Source organism: Aphelocoma coerulescens, chromosome 25 (assembly GCF_041296385.1).
Source record: "Aphelocoma coerulescens isolate FSJ_1873_10779 chromosome 25, UR_Acoe_1.0, whole genome shotgun sequence".
NCBI lineage: Eukaryota > Metazoa > Chordata > Aves > Passeriformes > Corvidae > Aphelocoma > Aphelocoma coerulescens.
The window spans coordinates 3,474,597-3,488,232 of NC_091038.1; the positions used below are offsets into that span (position 1 = coordinate 3,474,597).

Below are 13,636 nucleotides of genomic sequence, written 5' to 3' on the forward strand. Positions count from 1 at the left end.
AACTTCGAAATCACGGGGCCTTCAGGGAAAGATATGGGAAAAGTAGCAGCAGTTCTTTACTAGTATGTGTATGTATAACGGGGCAAACGAACCGCGACAGCCGCCGCAGCAGCAGCAGCGAACAGAGCCGCAGCCCCCGCGCTGAACGCTCCCTTCCCGCCCGGGGCGCTCCCCCCTCGCTGCAGCTCCGCTCGCGGCCGCCAGGGGCGCTGGCGGCTCCCGCCGGGCAGGGCGGCGCGATGGCTCCCCGCGCCAGCAGGGGGCGCTGTGGCGCGCGCGCTCCGCCCCGCGGCGATGGCGGCAGGGCCGAGCCCGGGATTGACGGCCTACCGCGCACAGAGGTGCGGGGACACCCCACGCGTTGGTTCCGGACCCCCCAGCTGGACAGGAAACAAAGAAATTAAGGAGACTTGCAGTGCAGGAAAAACGCGGCAGACCGGGATCTCGGAGTCCGACACACAGGAGTGGCCGCGGCAACGCGTCGCGGGCAGAGGGTCCGGCGGGAGCCGGTGCCGGTGCTTCGGCGCCACACGCGCTGGTGTTATAAACGAGGCTTGGACTTTTTTGGGTGGAATAAAAGTCTGCTCGTTTATTAAAAAGAAAATCAGGAGCGGAGACTCGAGGTAAGCCCAAGTCCCACTCAGCAACCCAGAAGAACAAACTGTGCAACGCACAGAGCGTTCCCCCGCACTCAGGTTCCTCAGGAAGACGGGGGGGCTGCGCCCCGGAGCAGTTCTTATGGTCTCTTTTGATGCTGTGATTGGTGCGGCTCAGATCCTCCCTCTGATGGCTCGTTGTTAGGGTTCTCATTGGTGTTCAGTTCTGTCAGTCTCTGGGGCGTCGAGTGATTGGTTTGCCCCTTAACCAATAATCCTTCAAAGTGTTTACATCATGCTCATTGGGTTGTCTTAAGAACAGTCTAGAACATTCCCCTCCTTTCTATAGACCCACTACTTTCCCCCATTTGGTGTCCCCATCTAGTGGGTACGTGGCAACATTACACCCGTACAATCGCAATAACAATTAACTCATTAACTGCATACCCCCACTCCTCTAACAAGCAACTTTTAACTTCTCAACAAAAAAAAAAAAAAAAGAACTTTTAACCATTTATTACACTGGTTCTGAGCTCCTTCCTCCCCCAAACCCAGAAACGGGACTCTGCAAAATCCAGCCAAGCCTTGGGGTAGCCCCTGTCATGAGGGACACGACCCAGGGCACTGAACCAAGAGCTCCCAGGCAAAGCCCCCCTGAGCACCGCACGCTCATACAGGGCACAAGTCAGTCCAGGGGCAGGGGCACCTTCGGCTCCTGCTGGGCTCCAGCACCATCCCATTCCTGCCAGTCCTGAGAGCTCCTTTGATTTCTGTCCCATTCAGTTCTTCAGGGTTAATTACAGGGACCGAGGGCAGAAACCCAGCCCCGTTTGCCCTTTCACGGTGTCAGTGCCCAGAAAAGCTTCCACCTCCACACATTTTTCTCCCTCAAATCACTCTGCCCTAGAGCAAGGCTTTGTCTTCCCCTCTCACAGTTACCTGGTCCCCTCCAGCTCCCAGGGTGCCAGCAGCTGGCAGACAGGAAGGAAAATATAGGGAAGGTGTAGGTTGGATGCATTAACCTCTTGACAACCAGATGCTGCACGAGGAAGGTGCTTTGCAGAGAAAGTCAAGTCTCTTCTTTATAAAAAGAGGTTCTCAGGCCCAGGACAGGTGTTGTGTCACTGTTTGGAGACTGGGAACAGCCTGCCCTGGCTGCAGCAAATCCTGTGGAAGGATGGGGTGGGAGAGACAATCGCAGCCCATGGTTATGTGGCCTCAGTGGTCAACAGGTAACAAACCTCTGGGTTGCTTTCCATACTCTGCGGCTTGGAGAAGCTTTGTTTGGGAAAGGAGCAGGGAAAAGATGAAAATAAGGGAGAGAGTAGCAGAAAGTGTTAAGGGTGTTTGGGGCTTATTTGAGGTTTTAAAATTATTTTTTATTTTTTAAAGGCAGACATAGGCATGCTGAGTGCAGTATCACTAAAAGAAGTAGCGATGATGATGTTGATGAGAAACAGGTGATCAATAGTTAACTCATGTAAGCACAGTTAACTATTGGGAGACAGCAAATGTTGATCACAAAACCTAAGAAGCAGGATTTGCCTTCATCTTGTCAAGATAAGAGGAACAAGAATCTGTTTGAAACCAGCACAGAAACTGCCGAGTCGTTCCACAAAGGCCTGGGCACGCTCCAGAAAGAAAGGTAAAAAGTGCATTGTGACGAAGACTACTGATCTTCATCAGAAAGACCCCCGAGGAAGAAGAGGAGCCTTCCTCAGTGCGACCACCAGGGTACACAGCGCATGCATGGCACATATGCTAATGACATCAATGACTTCTGAGAAGTAATTTGTATAACCACTCCTATCCCAAGGAATGTGATGAATAGTCATTAATTTTACACATAATGCTGGACTGTAGGGAGTGCTCTGTGTGTGTTAGGAGGAGCAATCCCCCACACCCGGCACACCGAATGAAGCAAGTACCCGCTTCTCTGTCTCTGAAGTGTCTCTAGACCTGGTTCGGGGCGATTCATTGATGTCATATTGGACTCCTATGACACTAATGCGATACTGTAATTTTATATATTGGGTTTGGTTATGTGGAGGAGCAGCTGATTCTACCAGTTCTGTTCCAGTCTGCTCATTCCCATCTCCTCACTTTTCTTCCTGTGATGAAATACAACCGGTTTCCTTAAGGTCCAGCTCCCCGAGCGAGCAACTGAATCGCCCTCAGCCAGGCCAGGAGACACTTCAGAGACAGAGTCAGAGAAGCGGGTATTTGTTTTATTCGGCGCTGGGTGTGTGGGGATCGCTCCTCCGAACACACACACACACACCGGCACTTCCTACAACACAGTATTATGGGTAAAATTAATGACTATTCATCACATTCCTTGGGATAGGAGTGGTTATACAAATTACTTCTCGGAAGTCATTGATGTCATTAGCATATGTGCCACGCATGCGCTGTGTACCCTGGTGGTCGCACTGAGGAAGGCTCCTCTTCTTCCTCGGGGGTCTTTCTGATGAAGATCAGTAGTCTTCGTCACAATGCACTTTTTACCTTTCTTTCTGGAGCGTGCCCAGGCCTTTGTGGAACGACTCGGCAGTTTCTGTGCTGGTTTCAAACAGATTCTTGTTCCTCTTATCTTGACAAGATGAAGGCAAATCCTGCTTCTTAGGTTTTGTGATCAACATTTGCTGTCTCCCAATAGTTAACTGTGCTTACATGAGTTAACTATTGATCAGTCTTATCACAACGTGTCCCACACCGTGGTTCTACGGCCTCTCAAAGCTGGGTACTTCAACTTCACCTCTGCCACCATCACGTACCTGGCCCAGGAGGGTGCACAGGTCGTGGTAAGTGGATGATTTATAGGAGCCCTGCGGATACAGCTGACCGCGCTGCTGGCGCTGGGTGCTCGGGGAGGATGCGTGTCCCTGCGCTCTCACCCTGCCCGCTTCTGGAGCGAGGAGGAAAGGTGGCAAAGCCTGTCTTTTCCCTGCCTTTTCCAGGTTGGCTTCACTAGTGCTCCCGGGCAGGGAGGAATCCTGGCTCAGCGCGACTTTGACAGGAGGTTCTCCCCTCACTTTGTAAGTAGCTTTCATTTGATAGTGGAAGAGTGCACCACGGCAGCCGCAGCCCAGTGCGGTGGCTTCCTGCTCACCCAGGCCTGGCAGGCAGAGTGGGTGAGTGGCCTGGGGACAGGTGACATGTTCACCTGGCACTGTCCCTGTCACCACCCCAGCAAAGGAGCAGAGCCCCTGGATGTGGGAGATCTGCAGAACCAATCCCTAGAGCCAGGGGATGTCCTGGAGCAGTGCTGGCTGAGAGCCAAAGCCATGGCCAAGGGCTTCCATAGCTGCCCCTGAGGGAAGCCCATCCAGAGCCCTGCACTGCCCCCTTTTTGGGCAGGATGCTCTGAGGGCCAAGAGGAGCCAAGGTGCCACGGACCAGGAATGGCAGCAGCAAGAGCTGGAGCAGGCACAGAGGAAGGTGGAGCTGAAGCAGTGGCTGAGATGGAACCGGCTGGAGCAGGTGGCCCAGAAGGAACAGCACCTGGCCATGCAAGTGGAGCAGGAATTCTGAAGCGTGCTCAGGTGAGGCACATGGGGCCAAGGAATGGCTGAGGTGGTGGCCAGGGGGCTCCCAGTGCCAGCTGGTGGCTCTGGGGGCTCCAGTGCCAGCCCAGGTGCTGTGCCAGGCATGGGGGGAGTTCAGGTCAGGGGCTGCCAGTGATACTTCCCTGTGCTCTACAGCATTCCATCCTGAGAGGGCCACCTCTCAGGTCCCCCTGCATTCTCAACAAACCTGCTGATGGGCCTCAGACACAGAGCCATCAGGATCCTGATGGATTCTTTCCTCTGTCAAGCCCCTGGAATTCCCAGGAAATACTGTGGCCAAGTGAAACACAGAGTGGAGGGCCTGGAACCGAGCCAGCACAGCCCCCAGCTGGGACTAGCCCCAAAAGGAATCAGCTCCAATTTCCCAGGGATTTGGGGGCCCTGTTTCATTGACTTATTTTTCCAGTAACAGATGTTTCTGGAGCAGACAGTGTTTTCCATTCTTCCCTCACCTCAGGGCTGCGAGGAAGGGGCTGGGAGGACAGAGCAGAGTTGGAGAAGCCCTGAGGCTCCTTGTCCCACCTGCCCCACGCTGGGGACAGAGGCTGTCCCTTGCCCTGTCCTCAGATCCACTGAAATAGACTTCTTGGGGGAGGCTGTGTCCTTGGAGGGTGCCCCCAGCCCAGGGCAGGGTCCCCACCAGCCGGCTGGCCTCTTCCCCACCCACAGCCCCACCAGTGCCACCTTGTTACTGCGGTGTCACCTCTGGCCCTGCATCTGGACCTTCCTCAGGGAAAAAGCAAAAGGACCAAAGCATGATGTCAAATCCACAGGGATGAGGACTGGTGGCTTCAGAGGGCCTGAAGCCATGGGATCCCACAGGAGCAGCTCAGATTAATTTTTATCCATGTACCACAATGTCACCCCTCATATATACATTCATTTCTGCTCCTCCCTCTCTTCTCCCCCTCTGCTACACATGAGCAGCACAGAAACACTTGGGTACACACTTCCATCCATAGGGATTACACAAAGACCTCGCACATTAACACAGCATTTTTTACACCCACCTTGCCCAGTGACCTTCTAAAACACAAGCCTTCACAGTTAAGACTTGTACTGAGGACTAACCTATAGCATCCTGTGTCACTTAACCAAGTGCCTTCTGTGATTTCTTTTTATTAGGCTCATTCCCCATTTAAGAATACCCTTGAGCAGCTCAAAGGAACATTATAAAGAAATGCTACCAGTACTATGCAGACCAGCAAGGCATGTCCTTTCCTAAAGCATCTGCTTCACAAATTGGCTGTGAAGGTGTCAGGGGTTTTTGTTTGGTTTTTCTAAGCATGAAGTCCCCTGCAATTAACTAATGATGTGGGGTTGTTTTAACAAATTGCTGTTTTGAAACAGCTGCTATTTTTCAAAGGAAAGAGTTTATTTAGAAGAATTTTCAGTGAAAAGCGATGCTGAAGAAATTTGTCAAGTAATTAATCTTTTAAATAAAATTATTAGGGTGAGGAAATCCAAAATGATTTTCATATTGACAGCTAAGTTAGAGTTATAGTAGGTAAAAGTGAAAACTTCAATGCAAAATTGTTCTAAATTATCCAAATGCAATTTTTGATAGACCCCAAACATCTGCTTCTCCTCCCCATCCTCATGCACCCAATTTTTGACTTGGGGACGAGAAAAAGAAAAGGTATTGAAAAACTCCTGAAGGACAATGCAGGTGTCTGTCACAGCCAGCACAGCTTCAGGAGGGGAAAGCTCTGCTTGTCAAATCTGATTTCCTTTTATGACACGGTAACCCACTTAGCTAATCAAGGGAAGCCAGTTGATGTAATCTTTTTGGATTTCAGCAAAGCTTTTGATACCATCTCTCATAGTATCCTTCTGGATAAACTGCCCAGGACACAGCTGGATAAACACATCGTGTAGTGGGTCAGCAACTGGCTCAGGGGCCAGGCACAAGGGGTGGCAGTGAGTGGTGTGACATCAGACTGGCAGCCAGGTACTAGGGGGGTTCCAGGGCTTAGGCCCAGCACTCTTGAACATCTTCATTAACGACTTGGATGCAGGACTGGAGGGGACACTAAATCAGTTTGCTGATGATAAAAACCAGGGAGGAGCTGTCCACTCCCTGAAAAGCAGAGAAGCTTGGACAAATTAGAGGGCTGGGTAATCACCAACTGTATGAAATTTAACAAGGGCAAGCGCCGGACCCCACATCTGGGATGGGGCAACCCTACCTGTGTGTATAAACTCGGGAACGAGAGGCTGGAGAGCAGCTGTGGAAAGGGACCTGAGGGTCCTGGTCCCTGGCAAGTTGGATGACTCAGCAGTGCCCTGGCAGCCAGGAGGGCCAGCCATGTTCTGAGGGGCATCAGGCCCTGCATTGCCAGCTGGGCAAGGGAGAGGACTGCACTGGGGCGGCCTCACCTCCAGTCCTAGGGCAGTTTTGGGCATCCCAGTATAAAATAGACATTGAGCTATTGGGGAGTGTCCAAAGGAGGGATATGAATATGGTGAAGAGCCTTGAAGGGAAGCCTTATGAGGACCACCTGAGGTCACTTGGTTTGTTCAGTCTGGAGAAAAGGAGACCAAGGGGAGGCTCATCGGCATCTGCAGCTTCTTCACAAGGGCAAGCAGAGGGGCAGGTACCAATCCCTTCACTCTTGTGACCAGTGACAGGACCCAGGGCAACAGCTGGAGCTGAGTTGGGGGGGGTTTAGGTTGGGTATCAGGAAAATATTCTTCCCCCAGAGGGTGGTCGGGCACTGAACAGGCTCCCCAGGGTTTGGTCATGGTCCCAAGGCTGCCAGAGATCAAGGAGCTTTTGGACAAGGCTCTCAGGCACGTGGTGGAATTGTCAGGGTGTTCTGTGCAAGGCCAGGAGTTGGACTCAATGATCCTGATGGGTGCCTTCTGGCTCAGCATATTCTATGATTCTCTATCTCCTACTGCTAGTCACCACTTGATTTTGGCATGTGAAGTTCCAGCTGTATCTTGAGTGCCAAGTTAATTTGTGCCTGTGTTTTTTCAGACCATGCTCTGTTGGCATGTGTGGTGGGTTGATGCTGGCTGGATGTCAGGTACCAAAGTCATCATTCCCCCTCCTCAGCTGGAGAGGGTCAGAGAAGAAAATACAACAAAAGGCTCATGGGTTGAGAGAAGGACAGGAAAAGATCACACACCAATTACAAGCACGGGCAAAACAGACTGGACTTGGGGAAAATTAATTTAATTTGTAACCAATCAAATCAAAGCAGGACACTGAGAAGTAAACCTAAATCTCAAAACACATTCCCCCCAGCCCTCCCTTTCTGCTGGGCTTAAGTTTGCTCCTAATTTTCTTTCCCTCCTCCCAGCAGTGGCACAGGGGGAGGAGGGAAATGGGGGTTGCAGGCAGTTCGTCACACTCACCCGTTGTCTCTGCCACTTCTTCCTCCTCAGAGGGCAGGACTCCGCACACTCTTTCCCTGCTCCACTGTGGGGTCCTTCCCACAGGAGACAGTCCTCAATAAATTTTTCCAAAGTGAATTGTTCCCACGAGCTGCAGTTCTGCACGAACTGCTTCAGCGGGGGCCTTTTCCATGGGGTCAGTCATTCAGAAACAGGCTGCTCCTGCGTGGGTCCCTTCCCTTCCTTTTATGGGGTTAGTCCTTCAGGAACTGCTCCTGCAGGGATCTCTTCCATGGGGTCACTCCTTCAGGAACAGGCTGCTGCTCCCAAAACTCTGCACGGAGCAGAAGTTTTGATCCAGCACAACAAAACTGTCTGGGGAGGCAAGATTGATCAGCGTGCCTGCTGGAAAAGGGGTGAAATCTTTCCCAAATGAAAGCTGGGAGAGTCAGATTGTGCTGAAATCTTCCAGCATTTTTAATGTGGGGCTAACTAGTTCTGGGGTGTTAGGGGAGGCCCTGGCCATGCCCTGGGCATCCTGACCCCCTGCATCCCAGCCAGGTGCCGCTTTCACCCCACTTCCTGTTCCTGCCTCCCTCCAAACCAGGACAGCCACGGCTGCCCCAGCGCTTCCTGCAGTGCTGTGGGCTGACTTGGTGGCCGAGTGGGCAGCTCCGGCAGCTCAGGCAACACAGGGAGCTGTTGGGGTCTTTGTGCTACTAACCTCTCTCCTGGTGCCCTCCAGCATTCCAGAGGAGAAGCCCCTGGCCTGTCTCATCATTGGGAAAAAGAACTACAAATGGATCAAGGAAGCACCTCCAGCCCTGACCTAGGAGGAGCATGGGGACAGGATGCTGCTTTCATAGGCATCTCCCCTCCTGCTCCCCCTTTTCTCACTCCCTGTCAGGGCTCGGGGATCTCCCAGTGGATCAGAGACATGCAGGCTGGGGCATTCCCAGAGCTCCGCTCAGGGACCACCAACATCACCCCTCTCTGGGCTACACTCTGGGGTGCAGAGAAGGCTGTGGGACTCAGGGCTCCTGTGGTCCCTGCCTCAGGGAGGGCCAGGCAGAATCCCTGGGATTGCCAGGTTCATGGGCAGGAAAGGAATCCCACCTTGCTTGTATCCAGGAATCCCTCTAGGGCTGTATCCAGCAATACCACACTGGTTGGATGCAGCACTCTCAATCTTCCAAAGGAATGGTGTGTCTGACCAGGGGTGTGGGAAGGAGAGCCCATGTCCGTGCCATGGCTGGAGGAGCCCGTCATGTGCCCACTCTGGAGGGGCACAGGGCTCTGGAGCTTGACTGCAGTGAGTCCCAGGAGGAGATCCAGAATTTGGCCATCTCGCCAGGAATGGGGGCACACGAAGTGTGGTCCCGGCAAGCCCTCAAGAAGGTACCCAGAATTCAGCAGCACTCCCTGTCTCCACAGGAGGCCCTAAGCCAGGCCCAGAGCATGGAGCAATGCAAGGCTGAGCTGCAGGAGCAGATGGGGCAGTGGAACAAGCCAGAGGAAGAGCAGCAGGAGCAGAAGCAGAAGCTGCTGCAGTGGGGGAGGAGGATGAGGATGGAGCAGGCAAAAGGAGCTGAGGGAACTGAACACAGTAAGGCCAGCGCTCCCTGCTGTTACCTGGCACCTGCCTCAGGTGAGCCTCACAAATTCCTTGCTCTTCCTCTCCTTCCCTTCTCCTCCCTGCTCCCTGTGTCCCAGTCTGACTTGGAGGCCAGAGACTCCTCCCACAGCTGCTCCTCAATGCCAAAGGCTCCCTCTTCTCCATGGAGGCACCAGCCTTTCCCCTTTCTCAGCCATCCCATCCCTGTCCATGCCAGTATTTCTGCTCTCGGGAGCAGGATGGAGACAGAGGGAACCTTTCGGCTCTCGTATTCCCAGAGGCAGGCAGGAGGTCATGCACCAGGCAGAGCAAAGACTGTGGAGCAGGCCCTGAGGGACGAGGGGCAGTACCAGGAGGCCCAGAGGCAGCTGGAGCACCTGGAGCAGCTGAAGATGGAGGATAAGAAGGGGTGAGGAGTGAACAGGGCAGGTGGAGGAAGGTTGACACCTGGTTGGAAAGGTGTTGGAAGTGTTGGGTCAGCCACATTTGGGGTGTGGAGACAGCAGCCGGCAGGATCAGAGCTCTGCTGCCCTGGGTGGAAAATGCAGGGCGATCTGCTGTCTTGGGGGAAGAAGGCAGGGGTCTCCCTGGTTCTGGCAGCTGAAGGTGGGGTTCTCTGCAGTCTTGGGACGATTGAGGTGGGGGTCTCTGCTGCCCTGGAGGATGGAGGCGGGGGTCTCCACTCAACTGAGGCTGAAAGTGTTGCATGGGATGATGTTGCAGGTGGGGTTCCCTTCTGTCCTGTGTCAGGAAAATTAATCCACAAACACCAGAGGTTTACGTCCAAAAAGGAGACAGAGGAGTCCTGTAACTTTATTCAAACAAAGGGAGAGGCCAAGGGGCATTTCCCATGCGGTCTCTCAAACTGCTGGAGGATGCAGCCTCCTTTTTATCCTAATCTCCCGGCCGCATTCCCCTCTCTCTTTCCCCACTGGCTGAGGTACTTGAGAGGTACAGACTTCCCGAATCGCCTAATACAGACACACTTTTCCCTTGTGTCTGTTCTTTTTCTCTAAGTCCAGGAATTTAGCAGGGCCTTAGGTGAGCAACAGTCTGTGTCAATTAGTGAATTCCTCTGGAACTTACGGTTCCTCCCATTGCTTCTTTCACCTCTCAGTATCTGGCTTTATCAACCAGCAGGCCCAGAGTTTGTTTGTGAAGACACATCCCTCTCAGTCCTTTCAGCGGGAAGCACAGGTCTGCCCAGTCTTGGACAAACAAGGCCGGGACCTATGCTGTCCTGGGGGATGGAGACAGGGGTCTCTGCTGCCCAGAGGAATAGAGGTGAAGGTCTCCCTTATGCTGGCAGATGCAGGCAGGGGTCTCTACAGGCCTGGACAATTGAGGCAAGAGTCTTTGCTGTCCTGGGAGATGAAGGCGTCTTGGTGGATCAAGGCAAAGGTCATGGTTGTCTTGAGGGATGAGGGTTGGGCCTCCTGCAACCTGGCAGATGAAAGGAATGAGAAGGAGCTGTCTTTACAAACTGTGGGCCTACAGGTAGATAAAGCCAGATACTGAGAGGTGAAAGAAGCAATGGGAGAAACCATAAATTCCAGAGGAATTCCACTGATTGACACAGACTTTTACTCAAGACTGCGTCAAATCCCTGGACTTAGAGAAAAAGAACAGAGACACAAGGAAAAAGAAAATAAAGGGGAGGGGGTACACATTAGAAAGGGGGTTTGTAATTCAGCGATTCGGGAAGTCTGTACCTCTCAAGTACCTCAGCCAGTGGGGAAAGAGAGAGGGGAATGCGGCTGGGAGATTAGGATAAAAAGGAGGCTGCATCCTCCAACAATTTGAGAGACCACATGGGAAATGCCCCTTGGCCTCTCCCTTTGTTTGAATAAAGTTACAGGACTCCTCTGTCTCCTTTTTGGACGTAAACCTCTGGTGTTTGTGGATTAATTTTCCCGACACAGATGAAGGCGGCAGTCTCTGCTTCACTGGGGAGACCCTCTATGCCATTTTCACGACTGGGAGCAGAAACAGGAACGGCAAAGGCAAATCCAAGCAGAGATTGAACACAGTAACGATGAGCACCGGAGGCTCAAGGAGCCGGGGCCCAGCAGGTTCCCGGCAGGACAGCGGGCCCCGGCCGGGCCGGGCCGGCCGTGAGGGAGCGAGCGCTCGCCCCTGAAGGGAACCACCACCACGGCGGCGCGGCAGGCGAGCGGCAAAGCGGGCCCGGAGCTCGGCTGTGCCTCGCCCTCTGCCCAGGGACTCGTGGAGGCGGGGCCGGCAGTGCTCCCTGAGGGCCAGGACGGGGCGCGGGCCCGTCCTAGCGGTGGCTCGAGCGTGGCGAAACCGTCTGAGAGCCCGGCAGCTGCGGCCTCACGGCAGCGGCCCACGCCCGGCCGCCCCGGTTAATCACCCACCCACCCGCCCCGGTTAATCGCCTGTACGCCCCGGTTAAGCTCGGCTGTGGAGACCCCTGTCTTCATTTCTCAGGACATCAAAGACCCCCTTCTTCATCCCCACGGCAGCACAGACCCCTGCCTTCATCCCTCAGAGCAGCAGAGACCCCCACCTTTATCTCCGAGGAGAGCAGAAAACCCATCATCGAGCACCCAGGGCAGAGGAGACCCCTTATCTTTATCCACCAGGACAGCAGATGCCCTCACCTGCATCATCCCTTCACCCTCAGTTCAGTAGAGGCTCCTGCCTCCATCCTCCAGGGTAGCAGAGACCCCTACCTTCATCTGCCAGGACAAGGGAGATGCTGTCTTCATCCCTCAAGAGAGCAGGATGAAGACACCATCTTCATCCTCCTGCACTTTCCACCTAGGGCAGCAGGGAACTCCCTCCTCCATTCCCCAGAAGAGTGACGAACATTCACCATCCTGTCCTCCAGAGACCCCCACCTTCACCACTCGGTATCCTGGAGACACTGCAAGTCGAGCAGAGACCCCCCCCACCTCCATTCTCCAGTGCAGCTGCTGCAGCAGAGACCCCTGCAGCAGCTGCTGACAGTGATGCTTCCCTGGAGCCCCTGATGTTCCCCGGTCCTTCCTGGCATCCCACCCTAGGCCACCTGGCAGGTTCCTCTGCAGCCTCATCAAACCCTAACCCTAACTTGCTCCCAGAGCCTTATGGATTCTTTCCTCTGCAGAGCCTCTGAAATTCCTGAGATGTCCTGTGCCAGGTGCAGCGGAGGGCCTGGAGCCAAGCCAGCACAGTGCCCAGCTAGGCTGATCCCCAGCAGGAGCTGAGCTGCAATTCCCCACCATTCTGGGTTTCCATTTCCTTATGACTTTTAACAGAGACATTTGTGGAGCAGTGTTTTCCATCCTTCCCTTGCCTCCAGGCTGTGAGGGAGGAGCTGCCCCAGGGCTGGAGGAGCCCTGAGGCTCCTTGTCCCACCTGCACCGCTTTGGGGACAGGGATTGTCCCTTGCCCTGTCCTCAGACCCACTGGGACAGAGCTGTTGGGGAGAGCTGTGTCCTCGGGAGGTCCCCGTGGGCCGGGCAGGCTTTTCCCCACCCATAGCCCCACCAGTGTCACCATGGTGTCACCTCTGACCCTGTGGCTGAACCTTTCTCAGGGGCAAAGCAAAGGGGTTCAGAGCATAATGCATACATGTCAAATCCATGGGCTGGGGACCAGCAGCTTCAGAGGACTGGCAGCCGCAGGATCCCACAGGAGTGGCTCTGATTAATTCCAGCTCTCTATCAGAGCAGCTGGAAAACAAAGAGAACTGGGGAAGGTGAAGCTGGTCATGGCAGGAGACAGTGCAGGGACACTGCTGGGAGCCCGAGCTGCTCCAGGCTGGGAGAGAGGGAGGACAACATGCTGTGGTCCTCTTACCCCTCTTCCCCTCTCGATGCCTCGTGCTCCCCCTCCAGCTCCTGTGTGGCTCCATGGTGTGAGGGAGCCAGGCACTGCAGGGCTGTGTGTCCCCTTTGGGGATGGATCTGCCACCTCAGAGCCAGGAACTGGAGCAGCTTATGGCCCCTTGGCAGGGTTTGGCTCGGGGGAGAGCAGCAGAGCCAGCTGGGGCGGTCCTGGAACCTTCTGGAAGTGCTGCATGGTGCTCCAGGGCAGAGCTGGGCTGAGCTGGGTGTGACCTGGCCATGGCCATCGAACCAGAGCAGGGACACAGCCTGGAGCAGGGGTACAGCACAGAGAGGGGGGTCACAGTGTGGAGTGGGGGGTGACAGCCTGGTGAGGGGGTGACGCCCATAGCGGGGGCTTAGCCCCTCAAGGGACACAGGCATGGACAATGTCCCTGGGTGAGGCTTCCCACAGGGCTGAGCCCTGCCAACCCTGGCTGCCACATGTCCCTGTTCCAGCTACTCCATCCACTGCCATGTCCTTGTCACAACTCCTCCAAATGCTGCCACATCTCTGTCCCAGCTCCATCCCCTGCCAGGGTCCCTGTACCAACTCTTTCTTCTGCTGACAAGTGTCCCTATCCCAACTCCTCCATTCATTCCTGTGCCCCCGCTCCAACTCCTCCATCCTGCTGTGTCCCTGCTGTCCCATCTGAGCATGGCCCTGTTGCTGTCCTTGTT

The 13,636-nt window shown here is 54.4% G+C and overlaps 1 long non-coding RNA gene across 2 annotated transcripts; it reads left to right on the top strand.

Annotated features, from left to right (window-relative positions):
- Positions 1-3,300: 3,300 nt before the first annotated feature.
- Positions 3,301-12,624, top strand: LOC138098620 (uncharacterized). 2 transcript variants are annotated; one of them, XR_011146631.1, is made up of 5 exons: positions 3,301-3,400; positions 3,557-3,634; positions 3,957-4,141; positions 8,942-9,155; positions 12,235-12,624. It is a non-coding gene; the product is annotated as an uncharacterized lncRNA (long non-coding RNA). The 2 variants fall into 2 exon arrangements; XR_011146632.1 differs by lacking the exon at positions 12,235-12,624 and adding an exon at positions 9,401-9,507.
- The last annotated feature ends 1,012 nt before the right edge of the window (positions 12,625-13,636 follow it).